Below are 17,942 nucleotides of genomic sequence, written 5' to 3'. Positions count from 1 at the left end.
GATACCAGCAGGTTCTACATCCCCACAGGGATGCCTTTTCAATAGGGTTCCATTTAAAACCTCCAGTCTAGAAGCAGAGAAGAGGAGTGTGGGTGGGAGTCAAATATATCCCGATGAAAACCCTGCATGGGTTCCAGCTAATATCTCCGAAGTCCTTGCCATTCATCAGGCGGAGGACATTCGGCAGACTACGAGGTCTGCGGTTATTCTGAGGAACGCTCCAATTGACAAGATGAGACAAGGGATCATTTCTAACGATGTGAACACGTCAGACAATTTGTAGTAAAAAACAGCAGAAAGGCTCAATGACATATCAATGACAACTCCAGCACTGCTACTTCAACATACAAAGACTTGCTACTTGGGTGGGTGACATCAGGGCCCCCAGCTTATAGAGGCTTCCAGAGGCTTGATCATATAAAAGACTCATGACTGAGATTTTTAAAGCTACGCTACTTGATAAGTAGGATTTGGAACATAATGAGTTATCGAGCTTCTTAAAATGGATGGCCATCAATATCAGATTGGTGGATATCTGTCCACGGCCGGTCAGCTGTCCGAAGGGGCCTTGTCTCTCATGAGAGCGGTGCGGCCTCTTCAACATTTACATTGCTCAGCACAGCGCTCATAGAGGCGGTTACGAGTACTGCAGTGTTGGATTACCGTGTACATCTTCTGCCAACATTCAAATGGATCATTCTAGCCTAAATGAATGACCTTCTGGGGTCATCTTTGTAAAGAAATGAATCAACTAATTTACATCCATCTTTTATGTGTAGAACATCCATCCAGATAGTGACCTTCCTCATACAAGTGTCGTTGTTCACAGTGAACATTAAAGGCTATGGACACCTTTGGGTGCTTTTTATTATACTGAAATGCATTTGTAATTAGGTTTTATTAAAGATTTAGCTGTAGCTTGTATGCATTATCATACATTGGAGGCTGCTCAGTCCCGTTCAGTGGGAAATCTGTTAAATACTGTAAGCTCTCTGACAGCACAGTCTGTAGATGGGATGAGCGAACTTGTGTTTTCAAGTTCGGCGTCCAAGATTCCGGTTCGTGTCATCTAAGAATTCCGTTATGGAGTCTGCTACCATGGACCATAAGTTATGGTCGTGGTAGCGGAATCCATAACATAATTCTTAGATAACCCGAACCCGAACCTTGAACGCTGAACTCGAAAACACAAGTTTGCTCACCACTATCTATAGACCCTCTCTCTGCTCCGATGAACAGAAATTTAATCTGATAACTTTACAACCAAATAAAATAAAGGGGAAGTGGGAAGTCCACTTTATGAATGTTCCAGAGGTCTACAGATTGAGCCATAAGAAAGCTTGTCTAGAGGATGTCATACTGAACAAGACTGAGCAGCCTGCAATGTATGAGAATGCAAGCAGACTGCAGAAGACAGATGGTTGAAAATGAAATAATTAGTTCTATCCAAAAATAAACACATTTCCATATATACATACATAGGGGGGGAATTTATCATGAGGGGAATATATGAAGTCAGTTTTGCTTGAGTCTGGTTTGGAGTACTTTGTGCCACAATTATCAAATGTCACAGGTTGTTTGATAAATTTGGGCTTGTCAGTTTTCCTACTCCACCCGCCTCCTGGAGTGAGAGTATGACTTTTTTGCGATGATAAATCTGGAGTAAAACTCATTAACATAGCTAACCACACCCACTTTCTCACCCATATTACAAAACTGGAGTGAGTGGTGTAAAAATGCCAAAAGTCGCAAAATTTCGCAAAAAAGTGAGTGCAAAATAGTCGCAAAGGCACAGTTTCTGTGACCTTTAAATGCCAGAATTCTGGAGTGAAGGTGTGATAAATCAGGGCCATAGTCTTTAAAGGTTGCTGTTAGGGAATTTAATATTGATGTCCTATCTAACCCCTTTAAGGACTGAGCCTAATTTAATTTTTACATTTTTGATTTTATCTCCCAACATTCCAATATGCTGTAACTTTTTTATTTTTCCGTTCCCATATGAGGGCTTATTTTCTTGCGGGACAAAATGCATTTTCTAATAGCAACATTTAATTTATTATGTCTTTTATTGGAAAGCAGGGAAAAATTATTTGTGGGGTAAAATTGAAAAAAAAAACCACACAATTCAGCTAAGATTTTTTGGTTTTGACATCACAGCATTCACTATGCACTAAAAGTGACATGACCTCTTTATTCTGTGCCTCAATACGATTACAGAGATACCAAATTTATATCGTTTTTATTTTGTTTTATTACTAAAAAAAACCTTAAAAAATCAAAATTTTCTTTGCATCACCATTTTCTGACAGCCATAACTTTTCTATATTTTGGTCTACAGAGCTGTATGAGGGACGAACTGTAGTTGTATTGGGGTACATACAACTTTCTTATTACTGTTATTCAACTTTTTTGGGAGACAAGGTGACTAAAAAGTCGCATTGCTTGTCTTTATTGTTTTTTCCCGTTACAGCATTTACCACGCAGGAAAATTTTAAAAATATTTAAATAGTTCAGACATTTTTGGATGCAGCGATACCTGAGATGTTTATTTTTTTATTGTTTATATATTTATAAAAATTATGAAAGGGGGTGATTTAAACTTTTAATATATATTTTTTTTAATTATTATTATTATTAAACCCTTAGGGGTCTAGAATCTGGGATCTTTTGATCCCTTGTCCCTTTCACCCTATCTACTAGGGTGAATGGCATTCTGACGGGCTCCCTGCTGAGCTGTGCCTCGTGCACAGCCTAGCAGAAAGTTTACCATGGCATGCCTGCGAACCTCCAGCAGGGTCCAGGCTGTCATAGTATACAATTGGAGCCTCACAATTTCACTGCTGGGGCTCCGATCGGAAAGCAGAGGGAGCCACATCCCACTGCCTAACCTCACAGATGCTGCGATTGCTTTTGAACGTGACATCTGAGGGGTTAAATGATGAGGTTCGGCGTGATCGCTTTTCCCTGTCATTGCGGCTGGGTGCCTTTTGAATACCAATCTCTAGAAGACCACTTTTTAATTCAATTTGGGCTGCTTATCTTAAAAAAGTTTAAGTTTTTTTTTATATTGGTTAGAGCTCAATTTTCCTCATAGAAAAGTGTGAATTCTCGACATGAACAAAGGCTTGCATGATAACATTCTGTCTCCTTAATTTCTGACAGCTATCATACGATGGAGCTCAGAATAAAGGACAGAAGCACATGATTCATATATAGGTACAACCATATGATCCTGAGGGTGGGAGGCTGTGTCAGGTGGGACCAGAATGTACATGTGGAATTCTAGACCCTCAATTAAGTTTTATATCCAGAAGACATTGGTGACCTCCAATGTGTCATATGAACAGCAGATCTTTATGGTTCCTTAGCCACTATGACTGGGATTAGGCTTTATTGGTTGGTTGATTTGTTTTTGCTAGATCTGATGCATTCTTGTGCAAACTCCATAGGTAAAGTTCAATATGATTTATTTTTAGCTGTGGCAAAGTAAACTGGGTAATGACATATTCTTTGCTGTATATTTAGTAGATTCAGTTTATATCTTTACAGAGATGCCATGACATGGCAGATTGTACAGTAGATACACTGTTCGTGTGATATAGTTCTCTAAGCAGTCTCTTGCTTCTGTACCTAGATGACTGTCCTCTGTATATGACCATAACTCAGTTCTATTATATTCTATACATAGAACACTTCAACCTCCAACATAACCCGTCAGCAGACCATGACTATAATTTCAATTCTTTTATACTCTACACCTAGAACCCTACACCTTTCAACATGATCAATCTCTGTACATGACAATAATACATTTCTAATGTACTGTCTATATAAAACACTTTTTCCAACCTTAAATGAACATGGTCCAGTAAAGAGGACATGTTTTGTCCGTCAGTGATAAATAGAAGCCTTCACAAAAAACATTTAATCTATAACTGGAGCAGTTTTGATTTAGACATTTCTATGTGGCATCATCGACAATTCAATGAATCCTGTTCTAGAACGTTAACATATTTCAGGTTAACACAAAATACTCTAAAATACGTAAACCTTGCAGGACAACATCATGCAATGGAAGATATCCTGACTAACTGTAACATGAAGAACCAATTATGGGTTTGGGATAATGTCTTTTCGAAGTAGAAGAAGTCTGGGAAAGATGTCCACCCATTCAACTGGAAGCATAACTATGGACCTACAAGCAGTAAGAGAACTTGCGGCTCCCAATATGTAGGTGGGACTTCTAAATGTCACCTCAATATCCACACAAAGGTGGCACAGAGGAAAACATTGCCATTGAGGCAGTGGATTAAATTTAGCCAAAGAGAACTTTTCTCTGTTAGACTCTGGTGGGCTCTGGTATGGAATAGGCAACAACAGATAAGTGACATATTAAGAAGGAACTACCTTTTTGGATCAGAATATAGCATTTAAAGCTCCAGATGGCCAGTATGAAGACAACTTGACCACAAATAACTGGCACCTGCACCCTGACTGCCTACTGGAGACTATCCTGGGTATTATGACTAGTGAATGTAGTAGGAAATGGAAAGAGCTCCTCATGGGGGTTTAGGGTAGAAAATGGCAGATTCCTGAGACTGCACTTCAGGCTAGCCTGTGTCAAGTCAATAACAATTTTGGATATTCATTATCCCAGCCTGTGGGGACTACTTCTAAGATGTTACCTAACTTCTGACTTAACTAGCCTGAAACCAACTGGTGTACTTGTGGAGTTTTAGTCTACAATCAGTGTTACATAAATCGGCTTCAAGAGTTTTGTGGTGCTTTTTTATATACATTTTCTTGTCAAAATGTCATAAGAGGGGCCATAGGATAAAGGAAAGTTCTAAAAGGATGTGCTTCCTGATATGACAACTACCTGGACAACAGCTACTGTAAAAAAAAAGTCCAACTGGAAGTCTTTTTGAAGGGTGGCTTGATGATCGAAGCATGCAGTCTGTTATTACTCATCATAAGGAACCGCTACTACAGTGCACATTAGGGTCAGGATTATAGCTCTTTATTAAGAATGGTACGGCCAAAATCAGGAGTGGATCATAAAAGGAGAGAAAGTAATAAGGACATATAAGACTTCTCTTCTTTTTTGAATTCACTCCTGACTTTGGCTTCCAAAATTGCATTAAGAAACCTGAATGTGTGACCATATCCTCAGGCCTTTGGCTTTTTGAAGGAATTAACAAGGTAACAACAGGTAGATTTAGGGTGAAGCTCACATCGAAAATATTTGTGGTGACCTAAATATTTGTGGTGGCCATACTCATTAGATTAAGGTCTGACAAACCCACAAATTTCAGCAAGACCATCTAATATCTACTAGATGTTCGTCCTATGTTGATTAAGCAGATGATGGAGAAAAAAGGATTGGACACTCTGAATTTCAACGTGTAAGATCCTTTGTTGTAGGGTTAGATAATCTTCCACCAGAGGGGTATGGCAGCAGCTTTCTCCCCTATATTCAATGAGATAACAGACATGCTTTGCTAAGCCAACTGTGAATGTGAATGGGGAAGTCAGGGGGAACAGCTGTTGACTTAACAAGGAATATATGTAAAGAATCATAAGACTTTTTTTTGTGTGAGAATCTTCATATGATGGATGATGCCAACTAAAATGAAAAATCATTTTCTCAGTCATTATTTCTGTCTTGTAAGAAGCACAAGTTATAAATGATCAAAGGTCGGGTGGTAACATGTTTGCTCCACATTAACTGCAAATGTATGCTTCTGCTTCACCTCATAGATTGACTGCAAATGCGATGTGGAGCCTCTCGATTATGAAAAAGACAGTTTACTGGAGTCATAGTTTGTGTTGGCCAGTAAGTTCCTACAAAGCGGAAGGGAATCGCTTCATGGGATTCTCGAAAAAGTCACCTTTGTGGTAGCCTCTCAATCTAAACATTTATCACAATTAGAAGACGCCATTGCTTTTCATGCAGGACCTGTCTGTTTGTTATTAGTGATGAGCGGGAGGTGCCATATTCGGTTTCGCGATATTTCGCGAATATTCGCATGAATATTCGTGTTATATTCGTCGAAATCGAATATTCGCAATTATTCCAATTATCGCGAAATTATTTTTCGCATATTGCGAAAATTTATCTTGATAGTATAAGGCAACGTTCCTATGCTAAGCTAATGACTATGGCTAGGCTAATATGTGTATATTACGAAATTTTGTAATATTGCTCTAACTTCGTCTCTTAGAATATTACGAATATTCTAAAAGACGAAGTTAGAGCAATATTAAGAACATTTGCAAAAGTCGAAATTGCGATGCGAGTAATATAACACGAAATAGTCGCATGAAGATTTAAACTTAGCACTGCTATATTCCATATTCTAGCCTAATATGGAATATAGCTGTGTTAAGTTAGCACTGCTATATTCCATATTAGGCTAGAATATGGAATATAGCTGTGCTAAATTGAAATCTTCATGCGACTATTTCGTGTTATATTACTCGCATCGCAATTTCGACTTTTGCAAATATTCTTAATATTGCTCTAACTTCGTCTTTTAGAATATTCGTAATATTCTAAAAGATGAAGTTAGAGCAATATTACGAAATTTCGTAAAATACACATAGATTGTATTTAAGCTAATATACTGCTATAGTAATAATTTTTAATAGTGTACATATTTTACAAAACTTAAGTTCAGAAGAGGCAAAAAAAATTACAGGAAAAAAAAGGGATTATAGCACTATATTAGCTAAATTACAATCTATATGTGTATTTTACGAAATTTCGTAATATTGCTCTAACTTCGTCTTTTAGAATATTCGTAATATTCTAAGAGATGAAGTTAGAGCAATATTACGAAATTTCTAAAAGACGAAGTTAGAGCAATATTAAGAACATTTGAAAAAGTCGAAATTGCGATGCGACTAATATAACACGAAATATTCGCATGAAGATTTCAACTTAGCACAGCTATACTCCATATTCTAGCCTAATATGGAATATAGCAGTGCTAACTTAGCACAGCTATATTCCATATTAGGCTAGAATATGGAGTATAGCAGTGCTAAGTTGAAATCCTCATGCGAATATTTCGTGTTATATTACTCGATGCGTTCTATTAAATTGCGATGCGACTAATATAACACGAAATATTCGCATGAAGATTTCAACTTAGCACTGCTATACTCCATATTCTAGCCTAATATGGAATATAGCTGTGCTAAGTTAGCACAGCTATATTCCATATTAGGCTAGAATATGGAGTATAGCAGTGCTAAGTTGAAATCTTCATACGAATATTTCGTGTTATATTACTCGATGCGTTCTATTAAATTGCGATGCGACTAATATAACACGAAATATTCGCATGAAGATTTCAACTTAGCACAGCTATACTCCATATTCTAGCCTAATATGGAATATAGCAGTGCTAACTTAGCACAGCTATATTCCATATTGGGATAGAATATGGAGTATAGCAGTGCTAAGTTGAAATCTTCATGCGAATATTTCGTGTTATATTACTCGCATCGCAATTGCGACTATTGCGAAATTTCGTAAAATACACATATAGATTAGATTGTAATTTAGCTAATATGGAATATAGCAGTAAGTTGAAAGCGCCACTGACTGGAGCAGCCAGGAAGCCAGGAATCCAAAGGACAGGTAAGAACAACTTTAGGGAAGTGGGAAAGAAAAAAATATAATAAAAAAAAAAAGAAAAAAAAACGAATATTCTATTTCGCGAATATATAGAACGATATTCTAAATATTCGCGAAATCTCGAAATTGCGATATTCGAGAAAAAAATTCGCAATTCGAATATTCGCGCTCAACACTATTTGTTATTTGCTTCTGTATAAAGGGTTCTTGTTGCTATGGTAACTTGGACATCCTGCTATATTTTTATACAGTGATAAAAAGTGACTTGAATAAGTGTCTAGAAATCCCGACTCCTTCACAATATCTGATCTTGAACATTCAATGATGATAAGATCAAACCATGAGCAGAAATACCAGGATGCCAGGCATAGCAACCGTGAGGGGTCCCATCTCCTCAGTCATAGGATGCAGCAACTGATGACTATGGGCAAGGGAAACGGGTGTTCATTTTTGCATTAATAGGGTGTTGTGACATCATGTGTTCATTACACCTGAATAGTGACATTATTATGTTTTTCTTGTTTGAGCTGTGATGTCTCAGTATCAGTGGGGTAACTTCAATTGACTGAGCCTGACAGCAAATTTTTGAACAAGCCCCCACCCAGCAACTTCTTTGCAACTCACGTGCATTATCCTTGTACTGTGACATCACTATGTGCACTATTCCACTATTTTGACATCAATATGTGCATTATCTCTGTACTGTGGCATCACTTTATCTCTGTACTTAGATATCACAGAATGCATTATCCCTGGTCTGTGACATCACTGTGTGCACCATAGTGTGCATTTTCCCTTTGTGTATTATCCCACTATTATGACATCACTGTGTGCATTAACTTGTGCAGTAAGGAATCCAAAATTATACAATTTTTGTGTTCTGAAGTTTCTGTTCATTGAGGAGTGGGGCCCATTCCAAGTTTTTTTTTGAGGACCAATGGTCCACTGGAAAATAATGAGAATTATGGACCACTGGAGTGTGCGCCTAGGCGTGACAAGAATATAACATGCAGTAAATGAATAAAATTAATCAAAATTAATCAGGGCAGACCATAGACCATCTCTTATGTACCATTTCTGAGGAACTGCAATCTAAAGATGCATTCATGACCCCTAGTGTGCCATACTGTATATTGTAAGTACGTAATGGACCACTGACAGATTGTTTCTAGTAGAGAGAAGGCGTCAATGGAAAGTGGTATTCTCTAAATAGATTGAATAGATTGGCTTTTAACTATTTAAAGCAGGGGCCGACAACCTCCGGCACTCCAGCTGTTGTGAAACTACAACTCCCAGCATGCATACTTGCTCTGCTGTTCTCAGAATTCCCATAGGAATGGATGGAGCATGCTGGGAATTGTAGTTTCACAACAGCTGGAGTGCCGAAGGTTGCTGACCCCTGATTTAAAGGCTTCCCAAAGTTGCACTTCAGCATTATTTTCAGTCTCACTTCATGTTATATTATACATATGCCAATTAGATAACTAGACTTGGAATCTACAGTAAAGATTCTATTATTTGTCCTCTGAAAGGGGACAAGACCCCCACATTTTTAGGTGCAATCAGGGCTTGTTATGAAATAGCAAAATAATATATACTCCTCTGTCCACTTCCCCTCTGTTCCAGCACTGTCACTGCATTGCTCCTTGTTTCCATTGCTGCAGTAATAACTTCCCCGACTACCCAACTCTGCAACCCATTGCTGGTCACAGCAGTCATGTGAGGTAGTCAGGGATGTCACTGCTGCAGCGCTGGACTCTCTGTATCGATGACCTCCCTTATCTACTCCACGTGACCACACAGACCAGTAACTTGTTGCAATGATTATGTGGGGCAGTAGGGGATAGCTCTAGAAGCAAAAACCAGGAGGGGCACCGGAGCTGGAGTAGACAGGTGAGTGAAGGGGTTTTTAGGTATTTACAGTTAGGTATTGGTGACCTATGCTCAGGATAGGTCATCAGTATTAGATCAGTGGGGGGTCTGACACCCTGCAGTCCCACAATCAGCTGATACTGTCACCCACTGGTGATACTATACGGTGGATGGAAGACTGTGTGGTGTGCGGTGAGGGCGTACTTCAGCTACCATTCTGGGCACTGAGATGCAGGAGCCTGGCGCAACCTTGCGTTTCCAGCTGTGTTCCAGCTTCGGCAGTTGCCCGAGACAGCTGATTGGTGGTGATGTGGGTTATCGAGCTCCCACCGATCTGATATTGATAACCTATACTGAGGATAGACCATCAAAATCTAAGTAATGGTCCATTACTGGTTGATTACTAATGGAAAACTCCTTTAAGGGTACTTTCTACACTAGCGTTTTTCTTTTCCAGCATAGAGTTCCGTCCTAGGGGCTCTATACCGGAAAATAACTGATCAGTTTTATCCCCATGCATAGAACGGATAGATGGATCCATTCTTGCAATGCATTTGTGAGACGGATCCGCATCCAGATCCGTCTACAAATGCTGTCCGTTTGCATGCAGATGGATGGATCCAGCAGGCAGTTCCGGCGACGGAACTGCTTGCTGGATGACTCTGCCGCAAGTGTGAAAGTAGCCTAAGTCTTTTAGAACAATTTCTACTTTATTCTGAAAATGTGGGGCCCTTGGAAAATCATTTTTTTATTGTCTACTTCTTTCTTGCAGCTGTAGAACAAACTCACATCCAACTCCATGGAGCAAGGGGCAGCATCAGGACTTAGACTGACAAAGCCAAATACGTATGCTTCTCATGGTCTTCCATACAACTACACTATATGTACAAAAGCATTTAACCTCAGCCATACCAACGACTACCAAATTCATAAAAGAATTGTATAGCCGGTCAACATCCAAATAAGCAGTAGATAATGGGAGTAACTGGGTGTTTCAAGGTGGTTACAATACTTAGAAATCAAACGTGGCACATTACATAACTGCACGTGATGACATATTGGCGATATCTTGTACTTTAAAAAAATAGTAAAAGTTCAATTGTCAGAACCTGGATCAAATTTGGACACGTATACTAAACAGCTGGATACATTATGGAAAGGCAGTAAACATTTCCTAGAATCTCTTAGAACATTGATGTATATCCAGGGCTGGCGCCACCTGTTAGGCGACCTAGGCAGCCGCCTAGGGCGCAATTTAGCAGGGGGCGCCGGCCCCGTGTGGTTTAAAAAAAAAAGCGTTGCCGCAAGTTTTTGTTTTTTTTTAAGTACGGCGGCGGGCCCTCCCTCGCACCGGGCGGCTGCCGCACTGCCCGGGCTGGTGCGTCTATGATTGTGCACCGCCCGGGCGCAGCCTGAAGAGAGGGAGTCACAGGAGGGAAGCGCCTCTAATGTAGCGTGGCCGAGCTCTGTTCTATCCGCGGTACAGGAGCTTTTGTTTCCTGTACCCGGCCAGACTGACAGGAAGTGCTCACTTAGTGTGCACTTCCTGTCAGTCCGGCCGGGTACAGGAAACAAATGCTCCTGTACCGCGGACCGAACAGAGCTCGGCCACGCTTCACTAGAGGTGGGGGGGAATGAGAGTGACAAGGGGGGGGGGAGTAAATGAGAGTGACAAGGGAGGGGGGGAGTAAATGAGAGTGACAAGGGGGGAAGTAAATGAGAGTGACAAGGGAGTGGGGGGGAGTAAATGAGAGTGACAAGGGGGGGGAGTAAATGAGAGGGACAAGGGAGGGGGGGAGTAAATGAGAGTGACAAGGGGGGAGTAAATGAGAGTGACAAGGGGGGGAGTAAATGAGAGTGACAAGGGAGGGGGGGAGTAAATGAGAGTGACAAGGAGGGGAGTAAATGAGAGTGACAAGTTTTTCCTATATGAATATATGTATAATATAATCATTCATATTATGAGCATTATATGAGTATAATAGTAGACACTGACCCCATTACTCTCATAAATGGGTCCCCATAATGAGCCCAGTACCTTCCTTATAGACATTTCTATAGGGAAACCGCTCAACAAAAATCTGTGCCAATTCCAGTCAGTTCATCTAGTACTTGCCATTAGTGAACTTTATTATGACATGTCTCAGAGACACAGAACTTAGATGCAAAGTGGTAGGAAACCTAGACTTGCAAAGTAAAACAGAACATATGGTGCATTTATCATTTGCTTTGGGCCCATTTTCTGTTGTAAAAAAAGTCACACATTTTGGTGTGCACCATTTTTTTTTACAAAATTTGCAACATTTTGTGATTTTATGCTGCTCTAACCCATTTTGGTTGGCTATGTTAATTAGGGGTAAGCTAGATTTATCCGGTGAAACTTTTTAAAAGTTGCAAAAAAAAGGGGAAGTCTTACTATTGCAAGGGGGCGGCACGAAAAAATTGAGTCTTCTCTCTAGACTAAAAACATATGCACCGAATTTACCATTGTGTGATGTTTGATGACACTGGAGGTAATCACAGCAAAACAGACAAGCAAAACGGACTTCAAAAATTCTCTGCATGATAAATTTCCCCCAAAGTGTAGAGATAATATTCGTTCTACACACTCATTTTCGGTTGTCCAGTTTAGAAGATTGGTGGATTAGGGGTGATCTAATTACAATGTACAGATATAGGGATGGACAGTGCAGACATCTGTCCAATGATCTTTTTAGACCTAGGCCTGTAACCATGACTTGAGAACATCCTCTACATCTAAAAGAGAGAAGGATTCGCCATCATCACAGAAGGGGATTCATTAGTGTAAGAGCAGTGAGACTATGGACCTCTCTGTCAGAGGAGGTTGTGATGGTTGATTCATTGAAAATATAGTTTGGAGTTGAGAAGGACTTTTCAACCTAAAATGGTTTAACTAGCAACCACCTCATAGGGCTTTATTCCTTTCTCTTGATCAACACTGTAAGATTATAGGTTGGATTTGGTGGCCTCGTTTCTTTTTCCAACCTAATCAAATACTGTATATTACATACAGTATTTGATTAGGTTGGAAAAGAAACAGGTTCATCAATTCCAATTTATAATCTTACAGTGTTGATCGAGAGTGATGAAATGAAATGAGTTTCAAACTGCTTCTGAATGCAATTTAAGCAGTGTCTGTAAGAGGCTTCATGAATTGAGGTTTCATTGCCTGAACATCTGCATACAATCTGTGATTAGCATGTGAAATGCCTACAGTAAGTAAGGCACAAAAGCAACAGAGCATTAGAAATGTTCTCTGAGGTGATGATTCATAGGGCACTACCTGGCATCTTTACACACACACACACACGTATTGTATGGTGGGTGGCAGGAGAGCATGTTTTGTGTCAATGGTAGCACCAATGGTCAAGCCTGGTGGAGGGGGAACAATGTTCTGGAGCTATTTAATTATTTTACAGGACTTTTTAAACTGGCTATACAAATTTGATTATGATCAGCCATAATGTATTGGATTAATCATCCGTAGAATAGTTCTTACGACTGATCCCACCAGCTACATACCAGACTAGTAGATTAAGCACAAAAATAATGAAATAAAATTAACTTGAACAAAGTGGCTAATGGTTGGCCGATCATGCAATGCCCATATAGTTTCAGCCAACATCACCTGAAAATTTTCACCATAACAGATCAAATTTTCAATAGACAGAAATTTGCCATTGCAACATTTTAAAATGATGGGTAAATATAGTATATGTGGTGGCTCACCCGTCTTAATATCTCGATTTAAGGTGCTATGCTATATAAGCTTCACCCAAAAGCTTCAATTATATACACTCACCTAAGAAATTATTAGGAACACCTGTTCTATTTCTCATTAATGCAATTATCTAGTCAACCAATCACATGGCAGTTGCTTCAATGCATTTAGGGGGGTGGTCCTGGTCAAGACAATCTCCTGAACTCCAAACTGAATGTCAGAATGGGAAAGAAAGGTGATTTAAGCAATTTTGAGCGTGGCATGGTTGTTGGTGCCAGACGGGCCGGTCTGAGTATTTCACAATCTGCTCAGTTACTGGGATTTTCATGCACAACCATTTCTAGGGTTTACAAAGAATGGTGTGAAAAGGGAAAAACATCCAGTATGCGGCAGTCCTGTGGGCAAAAATGCCTTGTGGATGCTAGAGGTCAGAGGAGAATGGGCCGACTGATTCAAGCTGATTGAGGAGCAACGTTGACTGAAATAACCACTCGTTACAACCGAGGTATGCAGCAAAGCATTTGTGAAACCACAACACGCACAACCTTGAGGCGGATGGGCTACAACAGCAGAAGACCCCACCGGGTACCACTCATCTCCACTACAAATAGGAAAAAGAGGCTACAATTTGCACAAGCTCACCAAAATTGGACTGTTGAAGACTGGAAAAATGTTGCCTGGTCTGATGAGTCTCGATTTCTGTTGAGACATTCAAATGGTAGAGTCCAAATTTGGCGTAAACAGAATGAGAACATGTATCCATCCTCTGATGGCTACTTCCAGCAGGATAATGCACCATGTCACAAAGCTCGAATCATTTCAAATTGGTTTCTTGAACATGACAATGAGTTCACTGTACTAAAATGGCCCCCACAGTCACCAGATCTCAACCCAATAGAGCATCTTTGGGATGTGGTGGAACGGGAGCTTCGTGCCCTGGATGTGCATCCCTCAAATCTCCATCAACTGCAAGATGCTATCCTATCAATATGGGCCAACATTTCTAAAGAATGCTATCAGCACCTTGTTGAATCAATGCCACGTAGAATTAAGGCAGTTCTGAAGGCAAAAGGGGGTCCAACACCGTATTAGTATGGTGTTCCTAATAATTCTTTAGGTGAGTGTATATTTGTATTTAGTTAGTTAACATACACTCTAATCATTCAGAGTCACATTTAAAAATAACAATTATACATAAAATACCAACAGTAGATCAATCCCAATAATTCATAAAAAAACATGATTAGAGTGCATGTTAATTAACTAAATAGAAATTTTTAAATGATGGTCAATTTTGGACAACTTTTTAATTATGTGCATAGCCAGCTTTCATTTCATTGAAGAACACCTTAAAGGGGTTATCCCATTAATATTACTGCTTCTCTATCCACATCCTCTATTCCCTATCTTACCTGATTAGCAGGAGTCCAACCTATGGGAGCCCCACTATCATGAAAATGGGAGCCCATGTTCCCCCATTTGAATGGATCCTGTTAAGTATGCATGCACAGTGCTACTCTGTTCAATTCTATGGGATTGCCAGAGACAGCTGAGCAGGGGCGTAGCTAAAGGCTCATGAGCCCTGGTGCAAGAGTTGAGCTTGGGCCCCCCTTCCCTCAGTGCTTTGTGGCCGGGGACAGGGAAGCACATCGTTTTCATGCTGCCTGAGGTAACAATTCAACCCCCCCCATACCACATTCCTGACCTTAACCCTTCCCTCCAGCCAGAGGTGTAACTTGACCAGCATGCACTTTCTATAATACCGGTATCTACTTATGTGGCACAAGGGTCTATGGGCCCCCTCAGGTTCCTGGGCCCGGTAGCGACTGCTACCTCTGCACCCCCTATAGCTACGCCCCTGCAGCTGAGTGCAAGCGCCTGGCTAGAGTCCAATGGAGTGGCATTGCTCATGTGTGACTGATGCTCTATTCAAAGAGGGCAACACAACGCTTTTGTGATTGGCGGGGGCCCCAGCAGTTTGAACCCTGCTGATCAGACACTTATATCAATCCTGTAGAATGGGAAAACCACTTTACAACCATACAATGATATCTAACGCCACCCACTGTGAGCAAGATCTTATCACCTCATACTAGTGGGAGTCCTTGTGGCTAAACAAACATGCCATCTTTCAGAAGAGTGAAGGCTGGTATAGCTCTCCTGGGGCCAGGTCTAGATGTATACCCAATGGTTGTGTAATGACTACATCTGAGGAGGTTATGTTGAGGTGCCCTTATCCAAGAAGGAAAACATGGTGCAAATGATGACAAGTCACCAGGTGGCAGATCATCAGTTCTAGGAAGGTTTTATTGACTACTTATTATTAATAGGGGATTTAATTTGTGCTGCTCCAATATTTACATACGGAAATGTTTTCTCAATTATAAAAAATAAAACTGCAGATGAAACCATAGAGATCACCAAATCCGACAATCCATCAAGTCAATGTCACTTCTAAAAAAATCAATGCCTAATAGAATATACCACCAAAGTATGTAACACCACCCTACACAGAATTACACCATCATAGACACCTGAATTGAAGATGTCTGACATGATGCAATCAGTGGCAGGCGTTTAAGAAACTGACACCAGGTGTTCCTTTTTTGTACAGGGGTTCTTGTCTTCTTTAACTCCTTTTCTCGGGAGCTCCTAATCTGAATTCATATCTGAATGGGTTGTGTCCACACAAATATGGTATTATGGCAATGACCTTTGAGGATCGGTCAATGCCTGATCCTGACAATGAGCTGATCCTCTCTATATCTGCAAGGAACCTCGTCTGTCCTGCTCACGGGCAGAATTTGAATGTCTCTGGCCACGCTCCTCCCATAGATCTTTTGTAACATTTGCATTGTGTTCTGATTCTACTATAGGTATCAGAAGGTACACTCTAAGATCTGAGTAACTCTGAGCACTTTACATTGAAGGGTACCAAGTTCATTCATGACTTGTAGTGTAACTACTCTGGAATATACTTATTTCATCTCAATAGAACAGGTCATCGTCCTTCATTAACTTTCCTAAGAACTTGAGCTATCTTGAGATGAGTGGAGCAAGATGACTAGCTTTGGACAAAAATTTTGTAACTCTTTATTATTCTGTCGGATGTTTCAAGTAATGCAAACATTTTCTTGTTTTTCAAAGCTCATTCCACTCATCTCGGAATACCTTGAACCAAGAAGAAATGTAAGGAAGACACATCATACTTCTAGGTCTACAATGGGGAGACACAGCTTGAGTTTTATGGCTGGATTACATTCAACAGACAAATATAAGATTAAGGGCTCATGCACATGAACAAATTTTTTTTCCGTGTCCGTTCCGTTTGTTTTGTGGACTGTACAGTATACAGAACCAATCAATTCAATGGTGCTGCAAAAAAAAAAACGGAAAATACTCTGTGTGCATTCAGTTTCCGTACGTCCACTCTGGTAAAAATAGGACTGTTCTATTAGTAGCCAGCTGTTACGTTCTGCAAAATACGGAATGCATGCAGCCGGTATCCATTTTTTGTGGATCTGCAATTTTTGGACCACAACACATCCAACGGTCATGTGCATGAGCCCAAAGAATGTGAATTATGGCCTCAATATAAAAAGAGACTAAGGCCAATTTCAGACATGGTGCATTTATTGCAGATTGTCAATTTATTGCAGATTGTCAACTCCCTCTTAGGGTACGACCGCATGGTTAGGTTTCCTGATGCAGTTTTGAAAGCAAAAACCAGGAGTGAATTCAAAGAAAGAGGAGAAGTCATATTTGTCCTTAAAACTTTCTTTCTTTTTACAATCCACTCCTAATTTTGGCTTCTAAAACTGAACCAGGAAACCTGAACATGCGGCCATACCCTTACAGTAGAGACTTCCATACTGTGACTACTCCTCTAATACAGGGTTCAATTCTTCTAACCTACATCTCAGCTGAGTGTGCCTATATTCTCAGAGGTGAGACAGTAATAAGCTCTTGTTGCAGCGATTTATATTCTTCGAGAGCAAAGTATAGGGGCATGTTGAAATATTTTTTCCATGAATTCTTCCGAACAAACATCAGCAGAACATTTAATACACATTAGATGATTGGTTGATCCTGATGAAATTGACAGGCCTTGGTTTACCTTAGTCTATTGTATATGGCTCCTGAGGCCCACACAAATATCTCAAATGTGAGCGCCACCAAAAACTCCCTCTTAGGTTATGACTAATGTTGAGCGAACTTCTGTTTTAAGTTCGGCGTCTAAAGTTCGGCTTCCGGTTAGCGGAGAATCTGGATTCCGAATTCCGTTGTGGTACGTGGTAGCGGAATCAATAATCGGCCATTATTGATTCCGCTACCACGGACCACAACGGAACTCGGAATCCATATTGGGATTCTCCGCTAACCGGAAGCCGAACTTTAGACGCCGAACTTAAAACAGAAGTTCGCTCAACACTAGTTATGACCACATGGTCAGACTTCCTGATGCAGTTTTGGAAGCTAAAATCAGGAATGGATCATAAAAGGAAAGAAAATATAAAGGACAAATATGATTTTTCTTCAAATTTTTTTTTATCTGCAATAACTGCAGTTTTCGGCTTCCAAACCTACATCAGGAAACCTGACCACGTGGTCCTACCCTCATTAACCTAGAGACACCCTTTAAAAACCCCTGTAAAGTTTCATATGGTAGTTTTTACAGCAGAC

General features: G+C 40.2%; 1 protein-coding gene across 3 annotated transcripts in view; it reads right to left on the bottom strand.

Moving 5' to 3' along the window:
* LRRC4B (leucine rich repeat containing 4B) overlaps positions 1–17,942 on the bottom strand; it is a 171,942-nt gene that overhangs the window by 25,302 nt on the left and 128,698 nt on the right. The window lies entirely within an intron of this gene.

Source organism: Bufo bufo, chromosome 1 (assembly GCF_905171765.1).
Source record: "Bufo bufo chromosome 1, aBufBuf1.1, whole genome shotgun sequence".
NCBI lineage: Eukaryota > Metazoa > Chordata > Amphibia > Anura > Bufonidae > Bufo > Bufo bufo.
This window is presented reverse-complemented; position numbering and strand designations above follow the sequence as displayed.